The sequence below is a fragment of the Bactrocera neohumeralis genome, chromosome 5, assembly GCF_024586455.1.
Source record: "Bactrocera neohumeralis isolate Rockhampton chromosome 5, APGP_CSIRO_Bneo_wtdbg2-racon-allhic-juicebox.fasta_v2, whole genome shotgun sequence".
Taxonomy (NCBI): Eukaryota; Metazoa; Arthropoda; class Insecta; order Diptera; family Tephritidae; genus Bactrocera; species Bactrocera neohumeralis.
Genome location: NC_065922.1, coordinates 43,539,238 through 43,561,569, shown reverse-complemented (window position 1 = coordinate 43,561,569; position 22,332 = coordinate 43,539,238). Strand labels below are relative to the sequence as shown.

General features: G+C 37.9%; 1 protein-coding gene across 18 annotated transcripts in view; it reads left to right on the top strand.

Annotated features, from left to right (window-relative positions):
* The window catches only part of LOC126760566 (disintegrin and metalloproteinase domain-containing protein 9), a 578,909-nt gene that overhangs the window by 372,336 nt on the left and 184,241 nt on the right, over positions 1 to 22,332 (top strand). The window lies entirely within an intron of this gene.

The window sequence follows — 22,332 nt, the reverse complement described above, 5'->3', positions numbered from 1 at the left end:
TACTTTTTAGGGTCTAGGACGTTTCTTTCGGGGTGTCATGAACTTCATATACCTTGTACAGGTTATAATAAATAAACTTTCAAGAAATTATGCGTCCTAGAAGTAGAAGGGGATAAGACCTCGCTGTTACTAACATTATCATATCGCGCCTATCAAGAATATTCGTTTTCAATTTCAAGCAAACCGAAACTGAATTTGAGATATCATGTCGACCGCATCGAAAAAAGTGGTTTCCTGAGAAACGCTTTTAATATGTTTTCGCTTACTCAAATCGATCTAATAGCTACTTCAATTAAACGAAAAACTAATTTAAGATACCTCTTAACGATATTGAACCACTAACTATCAGAAAATAAAAGCCATGATGCCATGGGTGGTCCATTTCGTAGTTTTCCACTTTTTTAAAGAACACAGAAACTTCAAATTCAATGGGGAATGTTTATATTCATTCGAAACAATATTCTCTGCCATTTATTTTTTGAAGATTATCTCTTTCAAATTTTGGCCGCAATTACGTCTCAGATGATCCATCAGTTGAGTTCAATTTTCGAGGACTCGTTCGAGCGTTTCGACTGGTAACTGGTGAACGACACTAGTAATATTTTGTTTCAAGGCCTGAACCGAACCGCATAGACTTTAGACTTTACATATATGTATATGTCTACAAGAAAAAGTCTAACGGTGTGATATCACACGATATTAGTTGTCAATAGACCAGCCCAAAACGGAAATATATCCGCTCACCGAAGTCTTCTCTCAATAAATTCATTGATTGATGTGATGTCTGGGGAGTGGCGCTGTCTCGTTGAAACCAAATGTCGCTGAGATCGCGAGCTTCAGTTTCAGGCATCAAATGGACAGTTATCATGGCAGTTCAGATTGATCTTCGTCCCAAATGTGGCAATTTCGCTTGGTTACATACCTATTGAGCCAGAAATGGGCCTCATCGCTGAACAAAGTTTGGCTCGAAAATATCGGATCTTCTTAAAAGTTTTCAAGAGCCCATACAATGAAGCGATGTCACTTGGGAAAGTCAAGTGGCTCCAGTTCTTGCACAAGCTATATTTTGTACGCTTTCAATTCAAGACCTCGACGTAAAATGCTCCAAGTCTTTCCATACGTCAGTCCGAAAAGCTGCGAACGGCGCCGAATCTATTCTCCACAGTCTTTGTGTACACTCTCAGCTACGGCTGCTATATTTTGTTCACTGCGTGCTGGAAGTTATCTACTCGGTCGAATATTATCGAATAATGAATGCTGGGTCTCAAGATGACTGATGATGTTGCGAATAGTACGCTCAGTAGGCCGTTTATGTTGACAATAAGTTAAGCGAATCACGCTGTCAAAAACGGCTTTGGAAAAAGCCAAGTAGAGGTATATAGTACTTGTACATATACATATGTCGCATTGTACCATTATTCCACTTGACAGAAGTTTATTTTTAAGAGTTATACGAAACGTTTAACAAATGCAAATTAAAGTAGATTATACTGAAAGCCAACCAAGACTTTGATCTATACTGGCCAAGGACTTCAAACCTTTATGTGGACTTTAACTTACTACACTACTACTTATAATCAAAAGCTTCGAATTACGATGAAATTATTTCCAGGAGATTAATTATAATCGAAATTACAATTTCCGCTAAAGTCGACTTAAACTGCGGTACTTTGTAAGATTATGTTATCCTTCATTTATAATAAGAAAATTTATACAAATGAGTTTTCAAATTAGAATAAATTTAGAACTTTTGCATTCAGTAATAATTATTAGAAAATAATCAATAATAGTCTTTGCCTCACCTATTAGTTAAACATGAAATAGCCTTGATTACTACCCCACCATTATAACCATTAGCATTGCAACTAAATTTGATCCCTCGTGAATTGCACAATGAGCGAGTCCCCTTGTGAGGCGTAAGGGATCAGAGGATTGCGGCAGAATTGACGAACTTCAATTAAGCGTTCAAAGACAAAGAGCAACAGTTGCAATGTATATATGTTAGCGAGCTGAAAAAATGCAAAGAATAGGCAAAATAACACAACAACACAGCAAGCGAGCAAATAAAAGCAACACTCTACATTGTAGAGTCTACAGATCAAAAGACAATATGAAACAACAGAGTGGCGATGTGAGGCGGCAATTTCGCACAAATGTTGCTTGGCACTTGGCAAAGCAAAAGCGAAATTAATTACGTGAATTGAAGAAGTGAGAAGCAGAGGCAAAGAGCTCAGTAGAATAAAGCACAGCTTGTTGTTTGTGCACATGTGTGTGTGTGTGTGTGTGTGTAGGTATGGAATATGCATTTGCTTGACGGTGGCAAAGCAAAAGTGAAGAGTATGGTCTTTAGTAAAGCTGAGAGTGTTATCACTGACAACAACAACAACACGCATTGACAATAAGCAAATATTGCATACACACATACCGACAGAGTGAAAGTAACACGCCTCATAAATGACCCTGAAGATGGCAATGATAATAATCATAGTTATGATGATGCCACTAATGGAACTGGTAACACTATATACCAGGCAAGGACACGCCGCACACATACATGCATGTGTATAAGAGTATTTATTTATTAATAATGCAGGCTGTTGCTGATGGCCAATTGTTGGCTGATGATTGCTCAGACAGCCGTTGTTGTTGAGCTGACAATTGCCGAAGATGATGATGATGATTATGCTTTTAATTCTAACCTTCTCTTTTGACTGCAATGCTTATTTGTTAATTACGGTACAACAGCTTGTGCAAAATGTTAGCAGAGGTGAGCATAGCGCTCTCAATATGGAGGCTAAGATATTCGGTATTTAGTTTTAATGCAAGGTCTCGTGGTCAAACGTTCGGGATTGCTGGAAATATTTTTATGCAGAATATTTCTCATACGTTAGGTTATGTTAACCTGGTAGGCCACGAAGCCTGGCATAGATCAGTTTGGTCCATTGCGATACGAGATGGAGTTCAGTTGCTAAGTCCAGGAGGAACAGTCATCGTTTAGAATACCTCCCCTTGACGCGAATTTTAACAGACTCTGCGTCCTCACTATCGATACTTTCTCCAGTGTATCACACCGCGGGGACCCCAGATGTTTACAGAGTAGTCTTGCCAATGCGGGACAAGAGATGTTCTATTGCGCCCTCCATCAACGTCTGCTTCCTTTCCGCCTGGCAATCATGTTGCATATAGCAGCATACATGGAGTGAAAACTAATCCTTGGCACCTTTCACTGCAACAACCGTCAGATCATCTATGCAGAGACTGAAATCAATATGTGAAAATAGACTTTTTTTCACCAATATCGCTAATTAAACCTTGTTAATTACACTTTACGTCTTCAGCCCAGATATCACATTACCCGATGCAAACCATGGTTCCTGGACTAAAGCCACGCCCACAGCCTTTCTCCAAATTGAGAATAAGCTCGGCAGAGGCGATCTTATTCTTGTGGAGGTTCACTAGGGTACCCTCAGCTCTTGGTTTTGGACTATCAGGCTGCTGTCTGGATTTTTTCTCCATCTCTAGCCCTTGTAAGACAAGTGAAGTAGTCATTATCTCTTCTATACCGAAATCATTTTCTACTTCAGCCATCTCCAGCGTGTTTTTATTGCCGACCGCGGTGTGGCGCTTCTTGAAGCGAAAGAACACGCTTCCCATGCCCCACGCCATCTACTCGAACCTCGTATACAGAATATCTTCTGCCACCTTATTGATCTAGAAGATTGATCTGGAAGATGATCTTCGTTGATCGATTTCGCCAAACTTAACACCCTCTGCCTTTGTATGGTATGGTATGGTTACGTTTACTTTTGGTACCGATGAAATACTGCTGCGGTCTCTCACTTCTAGTTTCGCTTCTTCCCATAAGTTTGGAAGCGTTCTGACCGCTTCCTTTATCCATGTTAGCATTGGGTCGTCGTTGCATTTCACCTCCTCTCTAGCCCAAGCCAGCCGTTTCCGCTCTTCTTTCTTTAGACTGACCTACCTTCCAGGCAGTTGCGTATCCCGACCACAGCCTTGTACCTCGCTTTTGCCTTCAACCTCTTCTTGAACTCCTCCTTCAGAGTTGGAACCCTCGGTCGCCTGCACAGGAGAGCGAAGAAGTTCTTCTTCCTTTTCACGTTTATACTTAAAGCGCTTTCTTGGTTCGAGTCTTCATGAGTAGCACCACAACCACCGCAACCTGCTCCGTTGCAGTGGAGGTGTGGCGGCTGGCGACACTGCTCCTACGACAGCTAAGAGGAATTTTCGCCGACTGAATTTTTCTCATAAGTAGCTTACGTTTGTAATTTTATGAATACATTTGAGTTAATGAAATCAGCCTTTCATAACGCGGTCTTTAAAAAAGCCGTTCCTTATATGAAACTACCAGCTGATCACGCATAAAACACGTCCAGAACTGTGGGTCCGGTACACATTTAGATAAGACCACTAGACGAATGCAAAGAAATCCATAAATTTATAGCAGAATATTTTGTTCGGAAACTCCAACCGTCATTTCGAAGGTTGTATGGACGATTGGTCCTTTACATAAATTGGAAAGAGCATCATAAAGACTTACAAAGCCTTCGGTTTTTTCCGCGTGAACGAAACTTAAGTTTTTATTACAGGGTTACCCACTCGAAGTGTTACCTATTCAAACGACTATAATTTTTTAGTTTGATAATATTTTTATTGATTTCAATGACAAAAATGTATGAAAATAATCAAAAATTTAGAATCCATTCACTTTAGCTCGATGTGGCCACCTTTTGCCTTGACTATGGCCCTCAAACGGTCAAAAAACGAGTTGCATGCTGCACGAATGTGAGCTTGTGGTATTTTGGCCCATTCACGTACAATCGCTTTCTTGAGCGCATCCATACTGGTGTATTTTTTAGTCCGCACCTTGCTCTCTAAAATGGACCAGATGGAAAAGTCCATCGGATTTGCGTCTGGTGAATTCGAAAGCCATTGTGTCGACGAAATGAAGCGTGGAACATGATTTTTTAACCACTCTTGGTTAATTCTCGCTTTATGTGACGGCGCCGAGTCTTGTTGGAACGTCCATTCTTTCCGGCCGAAGTGTTTACGTGCCCACGGCTCTAAAGCACCTTCCAAAATATTTTCACGATAATAAGTCGCATTTACTTTGACACCAGGCTCGATGAAAACGACTGGAGAGCGCCCATCAGCGGTCACGGCAAAATCACTTGCGATGGGAAATTACTTCGGGTGGCCATTCGTAGGTTTTTTAAATTCTCGTACGTGCGTTCGGTCAAGTAAACACGGTCATTTTGAGAGTTTATGAATTGCTCAATAGGGAAATTCTTCTCATCAGAAAACACAATGTTCGGAAATTCGCCACGTTCGTGCAAGTGTAACAACTCCTTCGCTCTTTCGAGTCTAACTTTTTTTGCTGCGGTGTAAGATTGTGTCCTTTTTGGAACTTGTAAGGCTTGACCTTTAGCTCATTTTTCAACAGTCGTTGCATTGAACTTTGCGAAATTTTCAGCTCTTTAGCCATTTGATTGCCACTTCGACGTGGATTTCGTTCAAGTCGAGCCTTCACTTTTCGAATCATCTCAGGTGATGTTGCTGTTTTCTTATGACCACCTCCATGGCGTTTTGCGATGCTGCCAGTATCATTGTAACGATTTATAGTGCGATACACAAACATTTTGTTCACTTCGAGATGTTTTAGCTGACGAACAATTGCTGCTTGTGATTTTCCAGCCAAATATAAAGCAATCACACTATTACGTTTAAATTCCATCACGTATAACTGTTTTTTCACACGACACAGACTAAAATGTTTTTGTACGCTTGTAAACAATGGAATGATTTGTTATTGGTGTAAATTTAAGCGCGCTGTCATTAATAGTGTGGTAGTTATAGCAGTTTGAATTTGGTAACACTTCGAGTGGGTAAACTTTTGAAGTTATTTATGTAAATAACAATCCTTTATAAAATATGTAATACCATATTTCCAACAATCACCCTCGAATTGTGCTAAAATAGATAGCTATACAAAGTTCAAGACATCTATGAACCTTCAATGAATACCACAAAAAATCTCCAATGCCGGAAATACGCTTCTTTGGCAAGAATTGCCTAAGGAGAATGATTTTTTTAATTCTTCGACTACAGCGCCACCTATGTGCCAATCTAAATACAAACTGCATTGTATCGATAATTTCATCTAAGTTTTAATGCCATTTGTAACATGTCTGCCGCATCCACGTAGTAGTACTTCCCTACAATGGCGCAGACATACTAAAACGGGAAGTAAAATTCTAAAATATTACGCTTACTGGCGGCTCGAGATTCACATTATATTTATTTTGCATTTTATGAATCTACAATTATGCACAAAGGTCTTCAAGGCGCTTCGAATATTCCAATAAATTTTACGAGTGATAAACCTGAGTGACAAACCACGCAATTTTCACCGCGTTTCTCTATATTTGTGTGCATTCTCCGCTCTGCAACGTTCGCTCACGTGCCGAAGAAAATTTTTCCAAGTCATAATTGTCATTTGTTTATCGCGCATTCCACAAAACCGCAACGCTTATGCCATGAAGACACGGCACGACCAGCAAGATAAACGAATGTGAACATTAAAAGTAGCTGCTAGTCTGCCGAGACTCAATGATCTAATAAGAAAAAGGCATTGTAGTACGAAGACACTTCAACGCTTGTGTAGGCAGCTGTGGAAGAAAAGAGAAGGAAATAAGAAAAGAACGACGAAGATGCATAGAGCATGGTTTATATGGATTTGTGTCACGCAAGCCACTCAGCTATTTTAGCCGTAGCACTACTTTCTGACTATCTTTTCGAACTTGTCTTTATAACTACGTACCTGTGTGTGTGTGAGAATACCGGCTCAGTCTGCAGCACGCTTTGGAGAATTTATGGAGCAGGAAATAAATGCGTGCGCCATACTCATATTTTCACGGCAAAAGTGTGTAGTTTTTATCTTGTGCTTCAGTTTCTCCAACAACATCTCTTAGTGTGTTTGAAAATTATGGCTAACTTGCCCTACCGGTTGCCGCAGGCAATTTATCTGGCACAACATCTTGCTGGTGCTGTCTTTTATTACGCCACTATTTTGCTATGGCAACGCTTATGAGAAGGTTTGTTCATATATTTCTGCACTTTAAAGTTGTTGAAGAAATAATTTGGAGCTAAATAACAAAATAATAACTGGTTCTTGATATTTGTGATATCGAAATTCCGGGAATATGATTTTTATGCTTAAATGTTAGAACTAAATAAGAAATAGGAATAGTTTAAAAATATTCCAGTTTAAGGAAGAGTGCTCTTAGCAAGATTTTGGGATTGCCCTAAAGAGTTAACGAGAGAGACAATTATTTTCCTGGCGAAAGCTTTTCAATAATTCGTATTTAACACGAAGTTATTGTTAGTATAATATTGCAGCATTACTTTCCTGTAAGTTTTAGTTTGTATATACCATCTGATCAAATATGACCCGGACTAACTAAAGGCACAATTTTTTCCGTATATCAATACACACTTTTATTATTCCTTCCAAATATACTTCTTTTGAGCTAATATAACTACGCCACGGCTTGATCCAGTTTTCCATGCACTTTTTACAAGCTTCGGACTTCAGTTCCTTCACCGAAATTTGTTTTTTCCCGGTTTCGGCTTATTTTTGTAGCACCATTCTCTAGATTTTTGCTCAGTTTCGTCGCCATATTCATAAAACCACGTCTCGTCACCAGTAATGACGCGACTGTTAAATTTATGGTGCCCACGTACAGATTGCTAAATGGATGCTTTATTATCTATTTTGCGATATCTACTTGAGGTCGTTTTTGGAAAGGATTCAGGTCTTTTAGGTACGAGTCCGGCATTGATACGCTTCATACTCAAAACTTAACCAATTGTGTCGGGTTGATTCAAAAGAGTAGTTGTGATTCTCTGCTAAATCTCTGATGCCAACAAGATGATTTTCACCGTTTCTTTACATTTCACCGCTAACAGCGATGTCATTAACAGAGCTGGATTGACGACTCGAAAGAGCAAGTTTTTGATTACTTCACGAACTTCGTCGAATGCTAAGTGCAACTCAAGTAATTTGCTGGTAATAAAATGTAAAGATTCCATGCAGAGACATTCTTTATTTCCAAATTTTTTGCTTGCCAAAATTGCTTATTTCTTGGAGAAGAAGAGGTGGTCAAACTTGTACATTGTCATAAAATTAAATATTTCGATCTTTTCCTCCAAACGCCGAAAATCATGCTTTTTTGAATATGATCTGTTCTTAAATTGGTTTGACTATCCACTATACATATGTAGCTCGTTTTATGTTTCTTTTCATGACACGATTGTGTATTTCGAAATATGAGTATAATTATCATTAATTTTGCTGGTTACTTTTAATGTACTTCGTTTTCGTTTTCTTTCTTTTTTTGTCGTAAGGCATTAGTACATAAATATCCGTTATATTTTTCCGGGTGCATTTAGAACCTGAGAAACTGAATAATAGGAGAGAGTATAGTGTAAATGAACGAAAATTAAACAAGACTAGTTACTCAAAATCTCCCCGGTAAAGTTTCTTTAATCAAAATTTAGCCACCCAAGGTCAGATATCCCACCTTCGGTATAGTTGTGTTATTAGGTGCGGAAGACAGTTCGCGGATTCATATTCTGTAATCTCTTTGAATATTTTTTACATATGATTTAGAGAGCCTTAAGACTTTCCTTGATATTTTTCTCTTCTTCTCTATGTTTATTTTTATACCCCGGATAGGCTACTCATTTGTCGAAATCGGAAAACTTCTCTATTTGAAAAAGTATGTTAAGGAAATTCCCATGGATTATTTATTGCGAGTGCATTAAAATTTTCAAGCATATTATTAAAATCAGGCTACTATAGCATATAGCTGTCAAACAAACTAACCGATCCAAATCAAGATCTTTTATGTAAAACTTTTTTGTTTGATTAAATATCTTAAGGAAATTTGGTATGGCTTATTGCTCAGATCGTACCACTATAGCAAATAGCTGCCATACAAAGTGAACGTTAATAAGCTTTTATATTATTTTAGGCTATAAGGAACGCACTTGTTTGGGGTATTACAGCTTCGGTGCAATCGCCGTTAGCTTTAATAGGTGTTTTTTTTTTTTTTTTTGATAAACTCACTAACAGTATCAGCGTCTAAAATTTCTACTCTCACCTTCATAGTTACTTTATCAGCGCTCGAATAAAAATGCGGAAATGAGAATAGTCAATTGAGTGGAAAGGCCTTCAAATTTCGTGAAGTACATTAAAATAAAAAAATAAATAAATAAATCGAGGAGAAGAGCCACTGCAGGCCACACAGAGCAATTCATTTCTTTAAAGCTGTCACTGAAGGACGCTGAGCGCCTGCAAGCGGCAAGTGGACCTTCCCTCGCCAAAGCGTTTACATGGACGAACGGAAGCATGAACGATTATTCCTATGCGAATGCACAATAAAAATGAAATGAAAATTGAAATGTTCCTTTCTCCGCGCTGCACACGCAACGCTCACTGTCTGCTGCGCTGACACAGCCCACTCCCCACCAGCACTTGCTTGTAGCAGCAACATTTTAATTTGTTTAATGAGCATGTTGAGGCAGACAATTGGATTTTTTATGCTCACTACTACAATCAAGCAATGCCCGCCATTCATTGCTGATGGGATGGATGGCTTTTTTGTTTTTATATCTGCAGTATATTAATATTGTACTTGTGTATGTGTTGGTGCGCGCAATGTCATTAGGCTTTTATTTCATTGCTTTCATCGCTTTTGAAACGCCTTCAAGCATAACATTTTAATAATGAAAACGCGTTGGAAAATGCGTCAAAATGTGTTGGAAGACAAAATAAGCATTCGGTGCGAACGAAAAAAGAACGAAACGTGTGTCCTGTTCTTAACTATGTAGAATGAATGGGGGCCTACTGACTGCCTACGTGTCAGCTTCCTAAACAACGCCCACCATACGCACCCCCACGAAGACTCTTCTGCTCTCACTCCCTGACCTTATGATTACTCCAAATTTTTCATTTATATTCAACTTCTCATGTTTCGCTTTCTTTTATTCCCTTCTTACTGACTAAGCTACTAATTTTCTTTTTATTTTTATAATTCTTCCTTTCTCGCCATTGTTCGTGGCGATCATAATGATTTCATTAGTCGCTGAAGCGCCAATTTCCTGCGCTCAAGTCAGTGGAAGTTTATTGTTGTCAATCACTCGCCACTTGTTCGCTCATTATGAAGAGTGCCGAAATTGCCGAAAGACATCAAAAAAGTACCGTATTTTACGGTTAAATACTTTTAGAGACATGTGAACACTCTTGTAAAGAAGGCAACATTGATAAAATATAATGTTTTATAGATGTTTTGAAAACCTTTCAACTAATGAAATGGAAAGTAACATCTTTTCACAGAATAAAATTTACAGTATACATACATATAAATAAAATCTCTTGCCAGCTTCAACCAAATCCTCAATATTTACAGTACTCGCCAAGGTATAAGAAAAAAAAATTATTTCTCTATTTTTCGAAGTTAACCTCCAACACTAAAATATTTTCCTTTGAATTTCGAAAGAGCTTTTTCGATTATTAGGCCAACTTAATTGTACTTACAGATCTTACACAGAAACAAAATTGTTCAGTTTGTTGATGGTGGGCTTTAGTCTTTAATACAATACGCTCGATAAAACTTTATACGCGATGTTGAGAAGGCTTATCCCAAATGCCAGAAAAGAACTGGCTACGCTTTCGTGTGAATATAACTCTGCAGTCGGTATAGAACCGCATTTGTAGAACATCATTTACTTTAGTCTTTACTTTAGTCTTTTTCAATCATGAGATGTGTACTCCAAAAACTCGTTAGGAATGAGAGAAAAGTATTTATGGTGTAATTACTTTCCGCTGTTTGATGGAGAAATTGATTCAATATATATAATTCAGGTGAATGTACTTAGAAGAGTACATCCCTTGATTGATTTAGTATTTTTAAAAATGTTTGTGCAAACGCGGCGACACTACAGCAAGCTTGTCCTTTTAGTGCTTCATACTTAATGTGTATTTAAGTTGATCCAACTGATGGTTTGGTTAGCTATTATGATAGTAATTTCAATGCCTGGAGTGGAAATCCATCACCCCCCTCTGAAAACAGAATTGTACCAGCATTGAGTTAAAACACATCTTCTATATGCAATTGACAACGGTGTCTTTTTAAACTAAGAACATTACCTTTGACCAAATTTTTCGCCATCAGGCAGAAAGCTGACTGTTTCCTTTTTGCATTCCTTAGATATATGTATTACCAATCTAATTGCACAACGCCATTTATTCATGAGCGCCATTCACTTGGCAGATGCCAGAAAGGATCCTTTACATATGGCTCCAGCAGCTTACGACTTCCGGCCTTAGACCAAGTACACTCTGGGTAGCCAAAAAACAACCGTTTGAAGGCGACATAAAATGCTATTCAAATAGGGCGGTGAAGAATTGATAAAGGTCATGCATCAGCTTCTTTGTAGAATATGGTCGGATGAAAGCATGCCTAACGATTGGAATTTAAAAATTGCTCCGCCAAACTCACAAAAAAGGAAACTCTACAATCTACGCCAATATTCAATATAAGGTTCTATCGAGCGTATTGTGTGAAAGATTAAAGCCTACCGTCAAGCCTACCGCCAAATTTGGAAATGTAAAATCAACAACTTAGCAGATATTTATCATGCGTCAAATCTTGGAAAAAACCCGTGAAAAAAGGTCAACACACACCACTTCTTCGTTGATTTCAAGGCTACTTTTGGATACCAGCAAAATTACTTAGGCTGCGTAAACTCCCTTTGGAAATATCAAAAGCTCCGTCAGGATCAGAAAGGAACACTCCGAGCCGTTCGTTACCAAACGAGATTTCAGACAAAGCGACTTCCTACCGTGCGACTTCTTCAATCTACTGCTGGAGAAAATAATTCGAACTGAAGACCTGAATAGAAAAGATACAATCTTCTTCAAGAGTGTGCAACTGCTGGCCTACGCCGATGGCATCGTTATCATTGGCCATAACAGCCGCACCGTTAGTTCTGCTTTCTCTTGGTTGGACAAAGCGAAGCAAACGACGAACAAACGAGGACAAAAAAATAGTCGTCGCACTCGCGACTTGACTACCACGTCCCTGTTAACTTCATATTTTTGTCTATCTAGGAACCAGCATTAACAAAAACAACAACATCAGCGTCGAAATCAAACGCATAGTAACTCTTGCCAACAGATGCTACTTCGGACTGCGGAGGGAATGGAGAAGTAAAGTCCTCTCGACGAACAAAGACCAAATTCTACAAGTTACTCATCATCTCCGTTCTGCTGTATGGTGCACAGGTATAGAGGATGGCAACATCAGATGAGTCGATCTTATGACAACATTGACATAGCTCAGCGAATTTTGAGACAACGGCTAAGTTGGCTAGGTCATGTCGTCTAAATTGATGAAAATACTCCAGCTCTGAGAGTATTCAATACACAGTATGGTAGAAGCAGAAGAAGAGGAAGACCTCCACTCTGTTGGAATGACCAGGTGCAGAAGGACCTGGCTACACTTGGAACCTCCAATAGGCACCAAACAGCGAAAGGGAAGAACAACTGGCCCGCTATTATAAACTCAATATTGAAAATATTATATGTTGGGAAGAAAACAACGCCCCTCCGAAAGGAAATTATGTATGTAGACGTTAATTATTACTAAATAAAAATTTAAAAGGCTCTTTTCGACACCAATAGTATAGAAAAAGTGTTCTTACTAGTCGTGGATACCAAAAAGGCTTTACATGAAACCTACTCGAAAAAAGGGGAACGGAATCGTTTTATATAACAAATTCAAAAGAACCATCAGTAAGAGGCTTCTTTGCGACTAGCTGTGGACTCAACCCAATTTTTGCCATTTTTGGAGGATGCACCTACATGTACTTCAAATGTTATATATGTACATTCATATATGCATTTATGCATACCACATATTTGTACATAACATATCTACATATATATATATACATATGTACATACATACATATGTATATGTAAATTTCCAAATAATTGCATTGACTTATTTGTTGATGGTTGGCTTTTGGCCGTGTTGTTTCTAACACAAAAATAAAACTTAATTAGCTTAGCGTGTAATATTATACTCAATTCTGCATAATTTTGGAAGGTGGATATATATTGATGTTGTGGGAATATTCTCGTAGTTATAGTAATCACCTCATTATGTAACGAAAATGCATACATCTCTTACATATGATAATATTGAAAACTCATATGTATGTGTACATACACTAGTCACCAAAAATTTGCGTACAAGCTTCACACAATGCTTAATTATTAAAAAAAACTTCTAGAAATAAAAAAAATGGAAAAATTCGGTTTCAAGTAACTAACTGGGTACCCTTTACGCTATATATAAACCTCTCTTAAGCGCTTTGGCATTGAATTAGCGATATTTGACGTCTCCACCGGTGTGATTTAGCTCCATTCCTCAAAACAATTTTTAGCATTTCTTTCGAAGAAATATGGTGTTGGCGGATTCGACGTTCCAACAAATCCCATATGTGCTAGATGGGGTTGAGATCTGGTATTTGAGGAGGGGGCGTATGTAATTGTTTGGACACATTATAAAGAAGCCAAAATTTTACAATATCTGCAGTGTGCGCGGGAGCGTTGTCCTGTTGGAACAAATACCTACTCTCCATCCCAAGTTTTGCTGCACTTTGCTTCAAATTTGCCTTAAGTATATCCAAATAGACTCTCTTATCCATTGTTGACTCAATGCATTCGATATTGCCTACTTTACCGTTACTAGACTTACACCCCAGCTGCAACATTACACCACCACCAACGTGTCTTACAGTCGCCGCAAGATGTTGTTTATTGGGTGTAGTACCAGGTTTTCTTCAAGCAAGCTTCCGTACTTTAATCCCAAATATGCAAAATTATTTCTTCTGAGAAAATAACACGTTTCCAAAACTCCATCGGCTTATTAATATACTCATTGGCAAATGCAACTCCCTTTTGCCTTTTTGTCAATGAAAATAATGGCTTCCTCCGTGCGATTCGACTTCGATAACCAGCCTTTTTTGAAATTTTGCACACGGTGTTACTGTAACTGTTTTTCTGGAACCTTATTTCTCACTTTACCTTTTTCGCAACATTCAAACACTACCAACAAATCTGTTTTAACTAACTTTAATGCAGTTTAACCTGAAAAAAAACTCTGGTATTCCTCTTGCTTTGTTTTGTACGCAAACTTTTTCCCACCAGTGTATTTGAAAATGAAACTTCCTTTGAAATTAGCTTTGCCTTTACCAACTAATCAGCTTATGCGCTATGAATTTTAATAACGAGCTTCTTCAACGAACTGCCGGCGCTCATTTCTAAGCGACTGACACTTTGCGTCAACATGTTTTTCTCATTCGGTTTGTTTATATTTTCGCCAGCACTATTTATTTTGGTTTTTGGTAAAGTGTTTAGTATATTTTGTTGTTGCAATATGTCAACGCATAATGTCAACGTTGCCACACTGCTGATTAAGACTTACCACATGCGTCTGCTAACTTAGAGTCAGTCTGCAAAGTCTGTTTTCCCAGCTGCCGCACTCGCCTGAAATGCTTGTAATTACATATGCGTACACAATGCGTATTTATTTCGCTCATATACTAATATCTATGTAACTACTTACATAATTATTTACCTATACATACATATGTAGGGTGTAGTGCAGTAGGTAAGGGTGGCAGCGTTGCACATTGCGAGTAGCGCGTATTTGCACTTGCTGGTAGTTAGTGCAGCAAAACAATAAACAAAACATTAAAACTACTCCGAAATACTCGTAAATATCCCGACAAGCTCGTTTATTTGTTTACGTCGTTCGGCGCTTATGTCCACGGTTGCATCTGTGTGTGTGTGTGTGTGTGTGTGCTTTGATGAAACACAAATAAAATTTGCGACTCATTTCGAGTTAGAATTACATTGGCAATAACTTTGTGTTTACACTCGCGTGACTGTAACAACAACTAACAACTGCTGTGTTGGCAGATATTAGACATATGCTTACGGTTTATGTGGTTTCAGTTTCGACTTAAGCTGGTATTTTGTGTGTTTTCGTAGAAGTTCACGCTTGTTGTGGTTTCTATTTAGTAGATTTAGACTTTAATATTATATAATTTTTGTTACTCATCTAATGAAAATGTGAATTACACTGAATATTGAAATTATAAATTAAATTACTCGAAAATGACTGTCATATTGTGTAAGGCTACTGGAGTATAGCGAGTAGAGTACATGTGGCTAATGACAACCCTTTGTTGACATTTTGAGAAACACTGCTTAAGGTATTTGGTAGGGTTGTTCAAGCTTGAGCGAAAACTCTTAAAACCAAACGTAAAAAAATAGAGAACAATGACCTGCATGAAACTTAAAATCGTTGGTCAGTTGATACTTCGTTTTCTAGTCTTCTTCTTGTTGCACTCTGCTATGGGGTCCTCCTCTGCTTCCAATCATCTGAATCGAAAACCTTAAACTGGAGTGTTCTCTTCCATCCAAACAACAATATCAAGCCGCTGTTTCTTTATTCGCTGAACTACAAGGTGCGTTCCAAAGTAAACAGGACTTAAAAAACAAAACAAATGTTTTTTTCGGCAAAATCTATTTATTTCAATCAAAACAGTCTCCTTTTGCTTCAATACATCTTTTTGCCCGGTCCAAAATCATGTCGAATGAGGTTTTTGCTCGTTGGCCGGTATGGCCGCCAGTATGCCGGTGCAAGCTTTTTGAATGGCCTCTACGTTTGCATAACGCTTTCTTTTCATGGGCAAATGCACGTTTTCATATCAGGTGAACACGGGAGTGGTTAATGGTTAAAATGTGATTTTTGATCAAATAGTCGTCTTTCGAATGCTGGATTCTAAGCAATTTTTGGTCGTCAGTCAATTTGTGCGGAACAAACCGTGCACACACCTTTCGTAAGTCAAAATGTTCGATTAAAATGCCATAAATCGATGTTTTGAAGATGTTCAATTCTATTTTCACGAATTTCAATCGGTTGATTTTTGATGAATTTACGCACAGTTTCGATGGAATTTCCAGTGATCACGGATTCTGATTGGCCCACATGTTGATCGTCATTTATGTCCTCCGACCACTTTGAAAACGTTGAAACCACTTGTGCACTCTGCTACGGGATAGGCAATCATCGCCATAAACTTGTTTCATCAATTGAAACATTTCGGTAAAAGTTTTACCAATCTTAAAACAAAATTTAATGTTGGCTCTATGTTCGAAGCTCATTTTCGCACCGACAACACAAACATACTGACACTTAAAACGCAATAACTTCACTTCCAATCAATGAAATGTTATGCAATTCTCACTGGACAATCGATAAAGATACCATATACTAATGCACCAGTCGACATATAGATGGCTAAATTCAAAAAGTCCTGTTTACTTTGGAAAGCACCTTGTATGTCAATGTCGTCGTATATCTCGTACAGCTCACCGTTCCATCGACTCGCCGTTGCCAATGCGCAAAGGTTAATATTAAATACATGTGTGTGTATGTTTCATGATTTTAATTTAAGGAGTCAGTATGGTAATCTGGCCTGTTTTTTGACATTTTTTTTTCATAGAAATTTTTATTCTACAAAAGAACTTTTTTCACATATCATGAGGTATATCGTGGAGTGTATAAAGAAATTTTTTCGGAATTTTTCGATGACATCTCTCAGAGAAATGGCTGGGTGAATGAGATGCGTTTTTTCACTGGCGGACACGATTTCTCATTTATTTTTAAAAAGTACTTGAATGGTTATCGCCCCTGCTAGAATCATGAACAAATTTTGGTAAATAAAAAAGTAATTAATGTTTTTTTTTAATTTTTTTCCATGTTTTTTTACATAAATTTTGTCATAACATTGTCAATAAATTATAAAAAATTATGAAACTAGTAGGAACGACAGCCAGGCATTTTGTAAACATTTAAAAAAAATTAAGCAAATCGGTTGAGTAGTTCGACCGGAATCAACTCTGCCAGCTAAAAAAAAAAATGTGTTTTGAGAAAAACGAGTTTGAAGTGCCAGGTGTGCACTCCGAGCGCTCCGAACGTCGAGCGATATTATTATTTTTGAGCCTTTTTCGAAACCTTCCAATGGTAAAGGAGGTTTCTACATTATTTATAAGTGTATAAGGGGACAGAAAATTCAAAAAAAAGAAAAATTTTGAGAAAAAAGATTACCCACTGACCCCTTAAAGAAAATCGATTTGTGAAGTTGAAAATTGGTAGCCTATTTAATTTGAAATATTCATAAAAAATTAAAAAATAAATTCTACAAGTGTTCTTCAAAGATACAGGTCTTAAGCAGATGCCTGATTTACATTTCTGTATACTATAACGAGGAGTTGAAGACCTCAATCGTGCCAACGGCTTCACAGTAAAACGATATCAAATCGTTCTACTCGGACTTACAAAAACAGTCAATATTTTCATGTATATTAATATAAATCTTTATCATCGCGTTCCAAATAGGATTCCTTCGTGGACAATATGAGTTAACCAAGCCGTAATCCAATTTTTCATACACGGCTCGGCCTCGGCTGGGACGGCCTTCGGCGAATTTAGGTTTTTTGGGTTTCAGCTGATTTTTGAGCGACTTCCGCTAATTTTGGAAAGTTTTGGTGTCATTTTCATTAATTTACGTTTCTTCAGTTAACCAGAGCGTTTGATGAATGTGGTGTCTTAGACATCAGCCACGTTATCAAGTTTCTCATTTACGACCTCTACTCATTGAAATTTGTGTAAAAGATCAGTTCTCTTGATACAAGCCTTGCATTAACCCGTTTGCGAATAAAACCTGAAACATTAACCAACACATGTTGAGTCGATCCATAAGGTATGTTGAGATACAAATAATCTCAAGCAACTTTGTTCCACATTTTTTTTTGTACATTGTAAACATCGTCTCAGAAACTTTCCACGTCGTAAACAAACCACTGCCCAAAGACGCCCTTTGGAATATGCAAACCTCCATGTTCGCACTCGAGTTTTAAATGGACTAGTGCAAATCTATTTTGATGAGATGCTAGTTGATGAAAAAAATTTAATCTTCTATTATTTTAAACAGTAGTTAATAGGGGTTTGAACTCCACTTAATTGAATTGAGCTTAAAGCAATTCAACTTCAAATTAAAAAGTTAAAAATTCAAATGTATATTTTCAGTCGATATTTGCCAGTTGTGAACTTATGTATGTACAGTGCCTGCAATATGTCTGACGGCAACTGCTAATAATGAAAAATGCGAAGTCAGTACTCATATAATGGCAACCAACAATTTTTTGCTGTCTGCGATGTCAACTAAAAGAACACAATTTTGTTGAGACAGCGACGACCTTCGCATGAAACCGATTTCTCTTTTTCGGTATTTCCCATACTTTGCTTATTGTTTGTTCATAATGACGATTGCTCGCCTTTCCGATGCAAATTACCTTATTTGTTGTTGTACGTGTTGTTGTTGCAGCATACAAACAAATCGACGACTATTGCAGCACATATTGACTGTTATTGGCTGCTGGTTGATGGCACTTTACAGCGCAATAATGTACGCTTCCATGGCTGTTCACATATCCGCGGGCGAAGTGGAGCGTGGAGTGCGGAGGGAAGGGAAGGCAGAATCGAACGGATGTGCATATGACAGCAGGCTTTGTACAATTTGAATCCTTTATTGCATTCTCGACGATTTCATTTGAACGAGCTCAAAAGCCAAGCTCAAACAGACTTACACATATACACGCTCACACACAAACACAAACAGGGACATTCACACGCATACTTATACACATAAATGTCTTGCTTGTTGCTAGTGCGATTGTGCATTGAGGCGAGTGTGGGTGAGTAAACATTTTTGGCAAGTGGCACATTATTGCGACTTCAACCGCAATATCAACAGCGGCTACCACCCGCCACCACGTCACCTCACCATCTTCCCCAGCAAACGCTCGTTGCCAAAGCTGCATTAAAGGCGATAATAACAACATCGTCTTTACCACATCATTCAGCAGCAGCGACGGCTTACATGCGCGTGCCTGGCTGTGTGTGTTTGTGTGAAGTAGTGGCTCCCTGGTAATATCGGCGCATATACTGACACCTACAACAGCAATCGCTGCATTTGCTTGGCACCAATACATACATGCTTTGATTTAGCAATGCTTCAACGCAGGCTAGTTCTCTACTTGCATACAGATGAACAAGCAAAACGCCACCCATCGATAGCTTACAACATGGTACACTACACCACTTCCACCACTTGCTCAGCTGGTACGCATGCAGTAAACGACACCTCTTTTGCCAGCTGACCTCGATTGGGCGCTTTGCTGCAACATCTGTATGTACATATGCTTACATATGTATAGTGTTCAGCGCGACGTCACGCCAATGAGACTCATCAATAGACGGTCCACAGAAGCTGCGAAGTGCAAGCCGCCATTTGTACATATCTAAATAACTGTGTATGCTTTGGCTTACAGATAGAACGGGCTCTCAGGGTTTACCTGGAAATGCTAATGATTGTGATGAAGGATCATAAATTGTTCTCGCGTGAAATGGCGGCAAGAGGTGTTATGTCATCAGAGGTGTGTCGAATCAAAGCGATATTATATGGTAAAATACCCAACAAAGTGAAGCACCAATTTGTGCTGCGTTTACTGGTTATCACATATTTTTCCATTTAAGTGAACAATTATATACACTTTTGCAAACTTCCCAGGAATAATAAAAAATATAAAAAATAATCTTACGAACTGCAATTTGCTACAAATATTTTCTAGCATAAAAAAATTCTGCGGAAAATATGGAATCACTGCTGTTCGAAGAATCTCACTTCTGAAGTACAGCGTTTTCCAATTCTAAGTGTCTCTTCGTCCTTTATTATAAATTTGTAATGATCTGTAATTTTTTTTCATTGTACTCAGTAATGTTTCCTTTTATCATATAAAGACATAAGCAAAAACAACGTTTACAAATTATTAAATTTTATTATCAAGATAATCGTTCTCCATTTGTAACTTTTCGTGCGCCTTTGCCATTTTATGATCGTAATAATGGTCGATCTCTGATTGGTAATCGTCGAATTGTTGAAAATTTCGAGCGCACAGTTTCTTTACGTAATGTTCAAGTCCCAAAAAGTCAAAGAACGGCTCGAAGTAATGAAAATATTGCTGTCGTTCAGGCAAGTGTTGCTGAAGACCGCAATTTGTCGATTCGAAGGCGTTCTGAAGAACTGGGACTGTCTCAAAACACAACCTGGCTGATTTTGAGAAAGGATTTGTGCTTGCATCCGTTTAAAATTGTTCTCACTCAAGAACTGAAGCCATTGGACCACTATAAATGTCGTGAATTTGCTGAGTTTGCTTTGAACAACTTGAAAATGATAAAGATTTTTTATGAAAATCATCTTCTCCGATGACACTCACTTTCAAATAAGTGGCGCGGTAAATACCATAAACAAAACTGTCGATTCTGGTGCGAAGAAAATTCACAAATTATATTCACCTAAATTGACAGGTTGGTGTGGTTTTTGGTCTGGTGGAATCATCGGTGCATACTTCCTTCGAAATAAAGCTGATGACAGCGTTGCTGTCAATAGAGAGCAGCATCGGTAGGTGTTAAAATCGTTTATGGTCGTAATTGGAAGAAGCTGATATTGACAACATTCCAAGATTGGATATTCGATTATTTCAGGAATTTTTGTCATTGAGCGGCCTCCAACAAGTTGTGATTTAACACCATTAGACTACTTCTTGTGGGGTTATTTGAAGTCATTGGTCTTTAGTAATAAACAAGACTCTCTTCATGCTTTTAGAATGACTTTGAATAATGATTTTTGTTTTAATAATATACATACATGTATTCAATTTCGATAGAAACGCAGATCTATGCTATCAGTTAGAATTTATCAGAATGGACCTGCCAATTGCCAAGAATTGAATGAAAAAGAAATTGATACTTTTTAGTAAAGTGCGTTTTTGTTAGACATGCCGCTAACAAAACGAAATAAAATGCATGTGATTTAGTTTTAATGTTAAGAATTTAAATTTATTTTGAAGACAAGGGTTTACCATTATGTTTTAAAAACAAGAAAAAACGTTCACTTCGGTTGCACCGAAGGTAATATACCCTTTACAGGTGCATTTCTTTTAGTAACTATGTGTCAAGTTTATATGGAAGCAATATGCTATAGTAATCCGATCTGAACAATTTTTTCGGAGATTATGTTATTACCTTAAGCAGTAATCCATGTCAAATTTCGTGAAGATACCACGTCAAATGCGAAAGTTTTCCATACAAGCCCTTTATTCCAATCGTTCGGTTTGTATGGCAGCTATATACTATAGTGAGCCGATCTGAACAATTTCTTCTGATATTTCATTATTTCTATTAACAATAACTCATACCAAATTTCGTGAAGATATATCGTCAAATGAGGAAGTTTCCCATGCAAGAATTTGATTCCGATCATTTAGTTTGTATGGCAGCTATATGCTATAGTTAACCGATCTGAACAATTTCTTCGGAAATTACATTATTATGTTAGGAAATAACCCGTGCCAACTTTTGCGAAGATACATTGTCAAATGTGAAGGTTTTCCATACAAGAACTTGATTCCGCTCATTCAGTTTGTATGGCAGCTATATGTTATAGTGGTCCGATATCGGCAGTTCGACAAATGAGCAGCTTCTTGATGAGAAAATGACGTTTACAAACTTTTAGAACGATATCTTAAAAACTGAGAGACTAGTTCGTATTTATACAGACAGACGGACGGACGGACAGACGGACACGGCTAAATCGATACTGATTATTTATATATGTATATACTTTACAGGGTCCCCGACGCTTCCTTGCGGGTATTACAAACTTCGTGACAAACTTAATATACCCCGTTCAGGGTATAATAATTTCGGGCACCGCTTCCTGATTCCGAATATATTTCAGCAGAGACGCCCAATTTTTTCCCACTTTTTGTGGTAATTGGGTACGTGCATATGAAATCGTTCTCTTCCAAGGTGTTAACCGTATCTGCGTAGACAAGCAAGTTCATTTAACCTAATAAAAAATAGTCTTCCAATATAAATCAAACGATCTTCCTGACTACGCCAAAAGCCCACGACGCAAGATTATGAGCTCAACAAAAGGTTCCCCCAATAAATCTTTTTGAAACCGAAGATCGTCTTAGATTCATGATTTCTTAAACATTTTAATTGATATGATATGTTTGTATTCTTTTATCTTAACCATGCAAAA